The sequence below is a fragment of the Panicum virgatum genome, chromosome 3N (assembly GCF_016808335.1).
Source record: "Panicum virgatum strain AP13 chromosome 3N, P.virgatum_v5, whole genome shotgun sequence".
NCBI lineage: Eukaryota > Viridiplantae > Streptophyta > Magnoliopsida > Poales > Poaceae > Panicum > Panicum virgatum.
The window spans coordinates 47,806,518-47,820,685 of record NC_053147.1 but is presented as its reverse complement, the minus strand read 5'-3'; positions in this window follow the sequence as shown (position 1 = coordinate 47,820,685).

Sequence of the window (14,168 nt, the reverse complement as noted above, 5' to 3'; positions counted from 1 at the left end):
GCCCTGAATTTTCTAAGATTTTCTACTAATACACAATTCAACCTAAGCAATATAACTTCAATAAAGCTGTAAAGACATGAAGATTTTTGTACAATATACCTAAGCAATAATTTTCCATACATTTTCCATAATTTCTCGTAATTTCTCTACATCTTCCATACATTTTTCATAATTTTCCATACATTTTCCGTAATTTTCTATACATTTTCCAAAATTTTCCATAATTTCTCCACATTTTCCATAATTTTCCATAATTCCTCTACATTTTCTATAATTTTCCATACATTTTCTACAAATTTCAACAAATTTAGTACAATTTGCACAAATATATATAATTTTCTACGAATATATCTACCAAATTTTTACAAATATGTACAAATTTTCTAAAAAATTACTATAATTTGAAAAAATATCTATAATTTCCACTATTTACTTCATTTGTATAAATATCTACAAATGTTCGACAAATTTACTATAATTTTTTATATGAAAAATATTGTAACCGTTCATACTATTTTCTATAAATTTTTACTAATGTTCACAAATTTTCACAAATGTTCGATGCAATTCATCATTTTCTATAAATGTTCACAAATTTGTACAAAAGTTCACAAATTTCATCGATTTTAACAAATGTTCACAAAGTTCATAAATATCTATAGACATTCCATCGATTTGAACAAATTTCTAACAATTTCATCAATTTTCTGCAAATTTCTAACAATTAAATAGCTTTGCTGATGTTAGCATGTACTCGTGCTGACGTCAGCCCCAGTTCTCACAAATGACGACAGCGGCAGTAGCGGCGGCGGTGCCCGAGATTCCGGATCCCCCGGACGACGGCGCGGATCGAGTGGCGGACGGCGAGGAGGATCGTCGGAGGGCGCGCGGCGGATGGCGTGGAGGAGGGCGGCGTGTTCGAGGCGGCGTACGTCGGCGCACGCGTGGATCGTGCGGAGGCCGGCGCGGAGGTGGCGCTGCGGACGGCCCGGGGCAGTGCAGGAGCCGGAGGCGGAGGGGGCCGGGAGCCTCGCGGCGGCGAACGGCGGCGTGCGAGCGCGAGGAGGTGCGGGCGGCCGGCGTGGATATCGTGGGCGCCCGTTTCCGTTGAGGAGATGGCCCGGTGTCGCGGTGGACGAGGCAGAGGCGCGACGGGGCATCGGCGCGGAAACGGAGGCACAGCGCGGTGGCGGGGCGGAGGCGGAGTGGCGACCGGCAGCAGCGGCGGCGGCGAAATCGATTTGGGCGGAGGCGAGAATTGAAGGTGAGGGGGAACGGCCGGGGCTGTGTTATATATATAGGGGTGCCACTTTAGTACCGGGCCAAGGCATCACCCGATACTAAACTGGCGCCAGCGCAGATTAGTACCGGGCGTAGCCACGGCCCGGTACTAAATGGCCACATTTAGTACCGGTCAAGGGCATCTCCCGGTACTAACCTGCCCCATCTGGCGGGAAAATTTTCACGTAGCTCTTCTGTTTTCTTTTTGAGTGTTTTACATGTTGTTTATTCATAATAAATTAATTATAAATACAAATATATGTTGTTTTCACCATGCAAAATTATATTTCTGTACTATAGGTCACTATGTTGGATATATTTAATGTGTATGCACTTAATTTATCATATTGAGTCCAAATTTTTTTATATCTGTTTCAATTGTGTTTTCTGTGCAAACTATTATATAAATGCATAAAAAATTTAAATCTCAGTTATTTCATACATGTTAATTAAAAAGTTAACTAAATAGATTTTCTGTTTTTTTGGGTGTTTTATCATATATGTGCATGCACTTAATTAAATAGATTTTCTGTTTTAATTATGTTTATCACATTGAGTATGCACTTAATTAATTTATCATATTGAATCTAAATTTTTTTATATCTGTTTCAATTGTGTTTTCTGTGCAAACTATTATATAAATGCATAAAAATTAAAATATAAGTTATTTCATACACCATATATTACATCAATCACTTGGTTACATGAATATGAAAGTATAACATAATGATTACACATCATTGTTTAATGGAACGTTGACAACCTTTCTTTTTACGAATGTCCCTTGATCATGATCGAGGCGTAAGTAAGGAGCGTCCTCTTTGGACAACAGGATGCTAGGGCCAACATCGACAGAGAATGTAGGACGGTCGTAAAACTAATCAAAGTCTTCTGACTTGTCCGAAATGTCTTCAACTCCAACGATTTTTCTTTTTCCTGGAAGAACTATGTGGCGTTTTGGCTCGTCGTCGGACTTGCCTAGATTTTTCTTAGGTTTGCTTGCCATGTCCTTCACATAGAAAACATGCGTCACATCCTTGGCGAGGACGAATGGTTCGTCTTTATATCCAATCTTTTTGAAGTCCACTATTGTCATTTCATACCGGTCTATCGTTACACCGCCACCTGCTCGGTTCACCCATTGGCATCGAAACAAAGGAATCTTCAAGGGGCCATAGTCAAGCTCCCATATTTCCTCTATGACACCAAAGTAGCTGTCCTTATTTCCATCATGGCCTATTGCATCAATACGCACACCACTATTTTGGTTCGTGCTCTTTTCATCTTGGGCTCTAGTGTAAAACATATATCCATTGATCTCGTATCCTTGGTATTGCATGATTGTGGCCGATGGTCCCCTAGCAAGCCATTGTAGTTGTACATCAATCGTGCTGTCACCTATGAGTTTTCTTCTCAGCCAAACCGCAAAGCTATCTATGTGATGATGTGTAATCCGTGCCTCAGACTTCCCTATGTTTTCATATCGGACAATATTGATGTGCTCATCCATATATGGGGCCACAAGGGATGAATTCTGTAGAACGGTAAAATTTGCTTTGCGGATTTCACTTTCAGGGATGTGCATATTAGATTTCTTGCATAGTGTGCCCTTTCCTTCCAATCGCCCATCATAGCGTGACATGGGGACCCCAATCGGACTAAGTTCATCAATGAAATCAACACAAAACTCAATGACCTCCTCTGTTCCATAGCCCTTGGCGATACATCCTTCTGGCCGAGAATGATTCCGAATGTACTTCTTTAAGACTGCCATGTATCTCTCGAAAGGGAACATATTGTGTAGGAATACATGGCCTAAAATGTATACCTCTTTCACAATATGAACCAGGAGGTGGGTCATAATATTAAAGAACGAAGGTGGAAAGACCATCTCAAAACTGACAACACAATGGACCACATCATTCTATAGCCTTGTGAGCTTATTTGGATCAATTGCCTTTTGCGAAATTTCATTAAGAAAGGCACATAGCTTCACCACTGCTAATCTTACATTTTCTGGTAGAATACCCCTCAACGCGACTGGAAGCAATTGGGTAATCAAAACGTGGCAATCATGAGTCTTTAGGTTTGTGAACTTTTTCTCTTTCATATTAATTCTTCCCTGCATATTCGAGGAGTAACTGGACGGTACCTTCATACTGTTCAAACAATCAAACATGCTTTCCTTCTCCTCTTTGCTGAGAGTGTAGCTAGCAGGATGTAAGTAGTGCAATCCATTTTCTCTCTTCTCAAGACGTAGGTCTTCTCGTTGTTTTGTTTCTTTCAAATCACGTCTTGCTTCTAGTGTATCTTTTGACTGCCCATACGTACCAAGGAATCCTGGTAGGTTCACACAAAGATTCTTCTTCAAGTGCATCACATCGATTGCGTTGCGGACCACCAGGACATCCCAATATGGGAGCTCCCATAGTATGGACTTCTTCCTCCACATTGGGGCATGGCCGTTTTCATCATTCGGAACTTGTTTGCTTCCACCGCCCTTTCCAAACACGACATGGACATCCTTCACCATCGAGAAAACACGCTTCCCATTTCGGAATATAGGCTTAGCACGAGTTTCTGGTTCCCCTTTGAAATGATTTCCTTTTCTTCTTAAGGGGTGGTTGAGGGGAAGGAATCAACGATGACCCATGTACACGACCTTCCTACAATTTTTTAGATACAAGCTGTCGGTTTCTTCTAGACAATGAGTGCATGCCTGATATCCCTTATTCGACTGTCCGGACAGATTGCTAAGTGTAGGCTAATCGTTGATGGTAACAAAAAGCAATGCTTGCAGGTCAAAATTCTCATGTTTGTACTCGTCCCAAATACGTACACCTTCCTCCTTCCACAGCAGCAAAAGTTCATCAACCAATGGTCTTACGTACACGTCAATATCATTGCCGGTTGTTTTGGGCCTTGGATAAGCACCGGCATCATCATGTACTTCCGCTTCATGCATAGCCAAGAAGGAAGATTGAACATACAGAGGGTCACAGGCCATGTACTGTGACTGCTGCCCCACTCGCCGAATGGATTCATTCCGTCCGTACTTAAACCGAACCTTATGTTCCTTTGGTCGTTATCAAAATCTAGGAAATCTCTATCCACATTTCTCCACTGGGACCCATCCGCAGGGTGTCTCAGCATCTGATCTTGCTTACGCTCTTCTTTGTGCCACCGCATCAATTTAGCATTGGATTTATTTCTGAAAAAGCGCTTCGAACGTGGTATTACTGGGAAATACCACATCACCTTAGCGGAAACTTTTTTCTTGACGGGCTCCCCGTCGACCTCACTAGGATCATTTTGCCTGATCTTGTACCGTTTCGCATCACAGACAGGACAAGCATCCAGTTTCTCATATTCTTCGCCTCGATAGAGAATACAATCGTTAGGACATGCGCGAATTTTCTGTACCTCCAATCCAAGAGGGCAAACAACCTTCTTTGCTTCGTATGTTGTAGAGGGCAGTTCATTTCCCTCTGGAAGCATGTTCTTTACGATTCCAAGTAGCTCCTCAAATCCCTTATCGGTGACACCATTAGCTGCCTTCCACTGCAGCATTTCAAGTGTGGTACCCAACTTTTTAAGCCCCTGCTTGCAATCTGGATACAATAATTTTTTGTGATCCTCCAACATCTTCTCAAACTTCTTTGACTCCTTTAAAGTTTCACAGTCTCTTTGTGAATCCACTAGAACCTGACCTAATTAATCAGGTGGTTGGTCTTCTGCTGCATTTTCTCCTGCCTCGTCCATTTCTTCAGCATCGTCCATGGGTTCATCTTCAAAGGCTCCCGCTTCATATAGATGAGCCCAGTCTGCAATATTATGATCATCATCTTCTTCACCATCTTGCATCACAACTCCAGGTTCACCGTGCTTGGTCCAAAGAGTATAGTTATCCATGAAACCCTTTTCATAAATGTGGGCGTGTAGAGTGCTCCTCTTAGAGTATTCCTTTTTATTTTGGCAAACGCGGCACGGACAACACATAAAACCTTTCGATGACTTGTGGGCCTCCGCCGCATTGAGGAAAGACTTTAGACCATTAATCCACGCCATGGTGCACCGGTCGCCGTACATCCATTGTCAGTCCATCGATCTACAATTTTGAATTAAGTAACAACATTATTTTACTTGTATTCATATCATTTAAATTGGCACATAACATAATGAAATACAAAAGCCATTTTTGCGAATTTAACATTGAAATACAAAATTAATAGAAGTCCAAATTAATAAATACATACTGCAAAGGCTTTATTTCAGGGTCACTTCATCTAAAACCATCGAGTATTTCATTTTTGGGACCAAGACCGTACTCCTTCATCGCGTCCTCATATATACCGCACCGCATCGTGGATATCGATTCTAGCCCCAAATATCAGAGTTTTTACCGAAGGATCAAGCTTAACGACATATTCATGATCCAAAACATACATTTTTTAAACTTCTCGATGGTTTCCATATGAGCCCCAATAAATACATCATTAGAGTGCCAAAATAATGCAACTAAATGCATAACAAATACCAAACGATGCATTCCACAACACATACATAGATTCCACAACACATACACATTTTATTCCACGACACATACATTCCACAACGATCACCCCCACCGGTGCCACTCCCTCCAGCTGCTGAAGCCATATTTTACTGGAAAACAATATTATTTTTTACAACATTATAAATTCTTACAATTACAATAAAATCTGAATAAATTAATTAAAATAAATCACATTAATTTGCAAATTGATTGAAAAAACTCTTACAATTACAATATAAATATGTACATCATTATATCCTCATATTCGAATTGCATAGGCACTTACAATGAAGTCTGAAATGTAATGAAATTAGAGTTGCTATTGAGGTATTAATCATCATTGTGTGCCGTGCTATGTCACAGCTCTCTCTAAGCCCTTATTCTTCATCGGTCTTGACCTCACCCTATCTACACAATGAAGGGTCTAGAAAGAGCTGTGATAGAGCAGGCACAATGTGACTAATGCCCCAATAGCAACACAACTTCGTTTACATTTCACACTTGCTGGTAAGTGTCTTTGAACTACAATGCAAAATCACATTAATTCTCAATCAAAAAAACCTGAATAAATTAATTGAGAGAAATCTCTAATTAATTGAAATAAATCTCTATAACTCCTAATTATTTTGACACCCTTCAGTTCTAGGAGAACACTCTTTTCAATATCTAGAAACCATCTAGAAGAAAAAAAAACTTTATTTCGGAAAATGTATATGTCGGTAACCTCAACCCTGCGGTGATGAAAATGCCTTTCGGGGGGACACAGTGCAGTACAAGGATGTCACCAATCGGCCAGTCGCAGCACAAACATTTCCGGTTAATAGGAACACATCACTTGGCACAGGCAGCATGCTCGTTGATATGCTCTCAGTGCAACAATGGCCACGCTAACTGCGTCAAATGTTGTCTTCGTATCAATCGGAAGTGCTGGTGATGCGACCATCCGATTCGCGACGTCCATATAGCGCATAGTGTTTTCCCGAAAGGTAGTGTCATCACTATTGGATGGAGATTAACGACGTATACTTGTTTCGAAATAAAGATTTTTTTAGCTTATAGATAGTTTCAATGTGAGCCTGAATAAATACATCACTAGAGTGTCAAAATAATCAATTCATAATAAAAAATCTATTATAATTCTTTCATTAGTTCATTATAAAAAAATTAACTATCAACATTATGGTTATATCTACTACAATCACATGTTTTGTCTACACTCATTCTAAAAATTTCTACTATCCACATGCTCATCTGAATCTAAAAATAAAAAATTTGCTACGGTCATTTGTAATATATAGAAAATGATTGAAAAATATGTCTATAAATTTTTCATATTCAACCTAGCCAATAAACCTACTCCCACATTCAAGTCATCAGTTCTATATATCTCAAATCATTGCATAAATCAAAGAAATCATACTCATCCTCACTATTTCTAAAATTCACAAATTTCTCTAACTATAGAGCATAAAACAAAGAATAAAGACTATCAACGAAGAGAGGATGAAGTTGCAAACCTTTGGCGTACTTGGATAACTAGAACACTCACTAAAACTAGAACAAATGGCGGCAACTCTCTAAGGGAAGAACAACCCCGAGCTCGGGCTTCTCTGGTGAAATGGCACTGGCTCGGGCTTGGGGAGGAAGAAGGGTGCCAATTTATAGTGGGCGCATTAGTACCGGCTAGTGGCTCCAGCCGGAACTAACGCGCCACATTTAGTACCGGTTGGAGCCACCAGCCGGTACTAAATTTTCTCGCAGCAGTTTAGTACCGGCTAGTGGTTCCAGCCGGTACTAAACTGTCACTAGCTGTCGGTGGCAGATGTCAGAGCCTGTCGATGGTGGACTTTAGTACCAGCTGGAGCCACTAGCCGGTACTAATAGGCTCCCAGGGCCACTGTTCCTTTGGCCCGGTACTAAATTTGCACGTTAGTACCGGCCAAAGCCATGACCGGTACTAACAGCCGCGGACGAATGTGCGTTTTTGTTGTAGTGGGTTAAGAGTTAACCCTCGTCGCTGTTCTCAGCACGCTGTCAATCTGTGCAGTTTCTGTTCATGGCAGTTTTTAATACTTTTATTTATCTCAACAAAATATTAAACCTTTATATGAGTTCGAGAAGACTTCGAGATCTTTCCGTGGCCGCAAAGAACACCTCAATCAGTTTTAAGATGAGGGAGAAATCAAAGTTCGAATCTGACTGTTTTTCAGTCTCGTAATTCTGGGCAGCATCTGTTAACATGAAGTTTAGGAAACCTTAATGACATAATTGGAATTTCTGGTAGTTAAAAGAGTTGTAGATAATTTCACGGGCTTTCCATATTGGTACAGCTCATATTCATACGAATTTTGGTGCTTCAGTTATGACTATTTTAGCAGGACTGTTCTGCAGGATCTGTCAGATTGTCAGATTAAGGTTCACCAAAAGATTACCCAATGATTATGATTTTTCCTCTACTTTAGGATAACTAGGAAGTTTTTGGTTCTGGAATTATATTTCATATGGTAAAATACCAGAATTTTTTTCCATCAGGATTTAAGTATACAAAAAGAATAAGTTGCAGTGCTGGTGTTATGTCTAGATTGGAATGTTTTGTGTGAGGACTATGGGTTCGGGTATAGGAATGCTTTACTCGATGTATTTCTTTTTAAAGTGTGTTTGTTTTGGTGCTGAGTCATGTTTGTAAAAAGGTGGTGCACTTTCCGACCGTGCTTAGGTCACGTTCTTGATCTTCGGTGAAGGCAAGTAAACGTAGCGATGTGGTCTACTCGCTTTAACTTTGTTATTTGAATTGTCTCCACTTAATTTCAGTATCTCACATGAGTAATATGATCTGAAATTGATTTTTTATATATTGAAGTATTATGTGATCCACTTATGGCTTCACTCTTGAAGTTCGAATCATGAAGTATATGAAGTTCGTGCATTGCAATCTTGCATTTGCATCATCATGTTGTATATGCATATGAAGAAACCGTAGCCGGATTGGTGCGGTAAGTACCGGTACAGCAACGCACGTTAAGATATAGCAATATGGTTGCAGCCCTCACTTCCTTCCTTGGGATTTGTGGGTAGAAGTGAAGTCATGCATTGCATTGCACCATTTACATGTGCATTGAAGTATTGATATGAAGTTTTCATATATTTCTCTACCCGAAGTTATTCGTTGTCTGAAGTGAAGTCATGCATTGCATTGCACCATTTGCATGTGCATTGAAGTATTGATATGAAGTTTCCATATATTTAATTACCTTAAGTTATTCGTTGTCTCAGTATGATACTTCTTTTTATTTGATTATTAATCCGATGTTTAATCAAATTGCGATTTAAATAGCTTGGTTAAAGCAGTTTGCTTGCTGAGATTTTTCCATAAACCTCACACTTTGATTTTCCCCTCACAGGTGCTTGAGCCTTGACGTTGCATGCTTGGGATGGGAGTAGCAGCACGTGTGCACACACTTACCAATATATGTTGAATAAATATTTTACAATGAAATGTTTGGATGTGGAGACTCCGATGTTATTTTCATTTCTCTCGCATGGTTCCGTTTGTGAAATGTATATTTCACTCCAGTGAAATCTTTGTTAATCTATCTAAACGATTTATGTTGCTTCCGCGTACTCTGTTATATGTCCTTGTGTTGTAGTGTGGTAATTCCCAAGAGGATTATTTTGTTGTCTTCTGGGGTGTTACAGTTGGTATCAGAGCCAGGTTATAGATTCTAAGCTTATGTTGTTATGATAAAATTTGACCAACAATAAAACTTGACACACTTGCACATGTAGGAATGAGAGTTTTTATATAAAAGTGCAATACCTTTCCTTTTTGATAGAAATACTTTAACGGAAACCCCTAAAGCTTAATTATGTGCGTCACCCAGGATTTGAACCCTAGGCGGGTGTGGCAGAACCACCTGAATTATCCCAGCTCAAGTGCGCAGGCCATCACCATAAAGGCAACACCGGCTCAAACGCACTCCAAACAGAATAATTCTTGGTCTGTCGGGTAACGTCCCGATACAACCACCGGTTCTCGGATCGAACAAGCATACCCCACACGAAGGCGAGTCCAGAGATATTACAACCATATGTTTTACAACACAAGCTCAATAGTGATTAGAAACCAGTTCAAACCATTATTACAAAACGAAACTTAGTAAACCAGTTATACAAACCATAACTTTAAGTTCAGAGTTTTAAAAGCAGCGGAAAGAGAAAACGACGGCTACAACACGTCGCAAAGGTATACCAAGCTAGCCCAAGCCTGGTATCACTCGTCAGGGTCATTGCCAGCTGAAGACGTATCCCACTCTACGGACCAGCCAGGAGGCAAAGAGCAGGGCCAAGAAAAACTAGCGACCTGGTCCTCAAAACTCATACTGAAAAAGGGTTTCAACAGCAAGGCTGAGTATTCTAATACTCAGCAAGACTTAACTGTCAACGGGTATACGTAGCCCACCTAACTAGACTATGCAAGGTTCTGTGAGGCTCTGGTTTTCCTTTTCCTGAAAAGCAATAAAGAGTAGGTCCTTACTTTCAAATTTTAGCTTCCAGGATTCTACTTGATTAACCATTCTATGTAAGCAACTACTATTCAACCATGTTAGATATTTAAGCAAACATCAAGATTGATCATAATAATGTTGCTCTTATTACTCTGTGTGACAAAGAGATCAAGCAGTCCCAAACTGTGGGAAGCAGACGATTTGAATCGAATTTGTTAACCTGGCCAGGCAGACCTAACACACACGTTTGGAACACCGTCGGGTCGTTCCCAAACAACCGTTTACCTTTCTTTCCGACCTGTGGATAGGGCCACTCTCCCCGACTATAGGGCTCCAAGGTCCAACCTTGTCCCTCGAAGTCGCAGTGTTGCGCAACATAAAAATAAAACCTATCCGTAAGGGAGAGTGGAAGGTATATCCACTCACCGGTTCGATCGGCTACTAGGCTTACCGCATACCATATTTACGGCATGTGGCTAGTACTTTCAAAAACTTAACAAGCACTACCACACACCGCGACCTTAGCAAGTTTATCAACACAGACGGGGTCTCACATAAGGTCATGATATCGAACACAACCCTGTCCGTCATCCTTATATTGATAACAGAAAGCAAACAAGCAATTCCTATAGAGCTCGCGAGTGACAGGCAATCACTCGACTTTTACCGGTCCTATAAGCTTAGCAATTATTCGAACTCGGGTCTAGTGTTCAGTACATAGGTTCCTAGGATCATGCATCTAGGGTTTCAATTCAAATCCTAAGAACTATAAATGCATAAGTAAGTAATAACGATAAATGGTAATAATTTGAAATATAGGTTATGTCCGGGGCTTGCCTTCTTGGTAGTCACTAACTATTTCAGCCCTGGGCTCTTCCGAACTTTGGTCCGGGGCTTCAGTTAGTACAGAAGTGTTCACTTGAACTTTGAGATCACCTCCTTCGGAATCCGGAATCAGCTCGTATGTTCCGTCCGATAGAGCAGTCCTATCTATATGTGATGCAGAAGGTGAAATTACAAACACATTCATTTCACGATAAAGTTGTAGTCTAACAAATAGCAAACAATCATATTACATGGGCAATCGTTTATAGAGTAGATAACTAACATATCTAACTACACAAGGCATCATGATCAACGGCACAAAAGAAGCTCACTAATTTCATGAAAGAAGTTGTAGTGAAATCCTATAGCTTGTAATTCGTGGTTTGCTAATAATTACCTAACTCAGCACACATTCAGGAGTAAATTCAGAAAAAATTACATCAAATAGAAGGTAAACAGAAAGATCTACCCTGCAAATTTCATACTAAAACATGCAGCCATTTATTTAGAACAAATCCTTTATTCAGACAATTCCTAGAACAAGATTGAATTATACAGGTTATATCAGAGCAAACTAGAAGGTATAAATTTAACAAGAGGTCGTCACAGATCTAGTTTAGCTACTGTAATTTTTTCAAGATTTAATCTACAAATAATTTATTATGAGAAAATAAATAAAACTGACAGAAAACTAACAAGATTCATTTGTAGCTTCTGTTCTATTCATGAACTGGTGCTCAAATTTTACAGACAGTAACCTATGACTAAAATAAGGCTCTACAAAAATTACTAGGATTTACTAAGTAAGGAAACTATTTAACATGAATAAAGCTCACTTAACAAGCATTACATCAAATAAATAGTTAAACAGATCAAACATTTCCCAACCTTGGGCAAAAGTACTGTTTTAGCAACATGTGATCATGGAAAAAGTTTCACACACAGAACTTTAGTATTTCAACCACCACAAATAAATTAGCAACAGTAGTGCATAAAAGAATCTTGAAATCTTAACCTAGCTAATGATGACAAAAAGGTTTCAACTTTTTACCATAGGCTAACAACACTGCAAGATACAAGCTAGAAAAAATAAAAGCCTATTATTTCTATTCTATTTCTTTGATTAAAATGCAGACCAGAACTGAAACTATGCATGTAACAAACTTTGTAGATCTTTTAACAAGGATTCCAAAACATTTGGATTTGAATTTTTCTGAATTTTCTACGAATTTCTAGGTATTTTCAAAGTTCACAAAAAGAAATAAAGAAAACTTAAATTGTTTCACAGAATAGCCCCTAGATTTTGCTTAAAACCCCCTGGAACTTTTGCTCCTTCTCAAACAAGGTCCCTGGTCAGATGGGGAATAGAGGACGGCGGAGGCGGCCGGACTCCGGTGAAAGGAGTCAGCGGCGGCGAGGAAAAGGGGGTGGAGGAGCTAAAGGAGACCGATGCGAACCCTTGGGTGCTCTTGGGTCGCGAAGAGATGGCTGGAGGAGGCAGGTCGGCGGAGCACGGCGGTCGCCGGTGATATATGTCGGCGGGAACAGCGCTCTGGTGGCCAATGGTCGACGAGAAGCGGCCAAAAAGATGCGTGAGGGCAAGGCAGAGCTAGTGGAGGGGTTGGGTTAAGCGGAGGACGACCGGAGCTAGGACATCGACGGCGAGCGGCGGCGGCGGAGCTTCGGGCTACGGCGGCGGGGTGGCTCCGGTGGAGATTGGGCGAGGAGGAGGGGTCGGTGAGCTGCACGGGCCCACGGTAGAGCTTTCTAGGGGGTCAGCGCGGGCGGAGGAGGACTGCAGTGGCGGTCCCGCGGCGGCGTCGAGCTCGCCGGGGTTGTGAATGGACGGCGGCGCTGGTTTGGGGAGTCTGGGCAGGGGGTGTGCGAGAGAGCGAGGGGAATGCATTGCGGAACTTCCAGTGGTGCTGATGCGCGCGATAGATGGGGGTCCGGGGCTCTGCCCTGGGGTAGCCATGGCAGCGGCAAGGTAGCGGCAGCGGAGTCCGCTGGGGATTGCGTGGCGAGGGGAGGAAGCTCCAGCGCGCAGGGAGGTAGGTCCGGGGTTTGTGGGGGAGCCACGTGAGGCGGCAGCGAAGCAGGAGGTAGCCGTACCGGCCCTGAGCAGCGGGCGGCGGCACTGAACAGCGGCGGGGGTGAAACAGAGAAGCAGGTAGGAGGAAGAAGAAAGAGGACTTAAACGCAATTTAAGAAAGTTCCACGGACCCAGATGTAAATCAAAGATAACTTTTAATCTATGTCTCAAATGAAAAAGTGTCCAACATGAAAGTTGGTCAACTTTTCAAGATCTAAAACTTTGATGTTGTGCAAAAATTTATTTCATCAAAGGTTAATGAGTTATTTTTGAAAACATAAAGAGAATTTGAATTCAAAGGACTTTTGTCTTTTTCCATGCAAAATCACTTTAAATCTAGGCTGAATTGAATGATTTACTGCTCTTGATGCTTCTTAAAGCGCCAATTTATGTACCGCAAGCGCACGGATCGTGTAGCTTTTCCCTTAGAGTATTCCCCCAAGGTTTATCAATCCACGGAACAAGTGTATTACTATGCTTAACTAAGCACTAATGATGTTGGTAAAAGATCTATATTGAATGATTGAGTGTGAAATAGATCTAATCTAACCAATCTAATCTAATCTAGACTAGTGAGCAATGATAGAATTGTGCACAAGATATGAAGAGCATTTGTCCATAGGGTCTATGATCACTAGAGATGTAATCGCCAAGCAATGAAGAACGGATCTAATCTACCAAAAGTGTGTTCTAAGATCAAAACCTTTCCCTCCCGCATACTGTCACTACACGAGGATAATCGGTAACGAATGTAACACCCGGTTTATAAAAGGACATAAACCGAGCAATCATATACGTGCCAGGATCAAGTCACACGTATATACAACAGAATGAACAATATATCATAGCACATATCACGAATAAGACATAATAAATCGAAATACGAATGTTATTTATTACATTAATGACA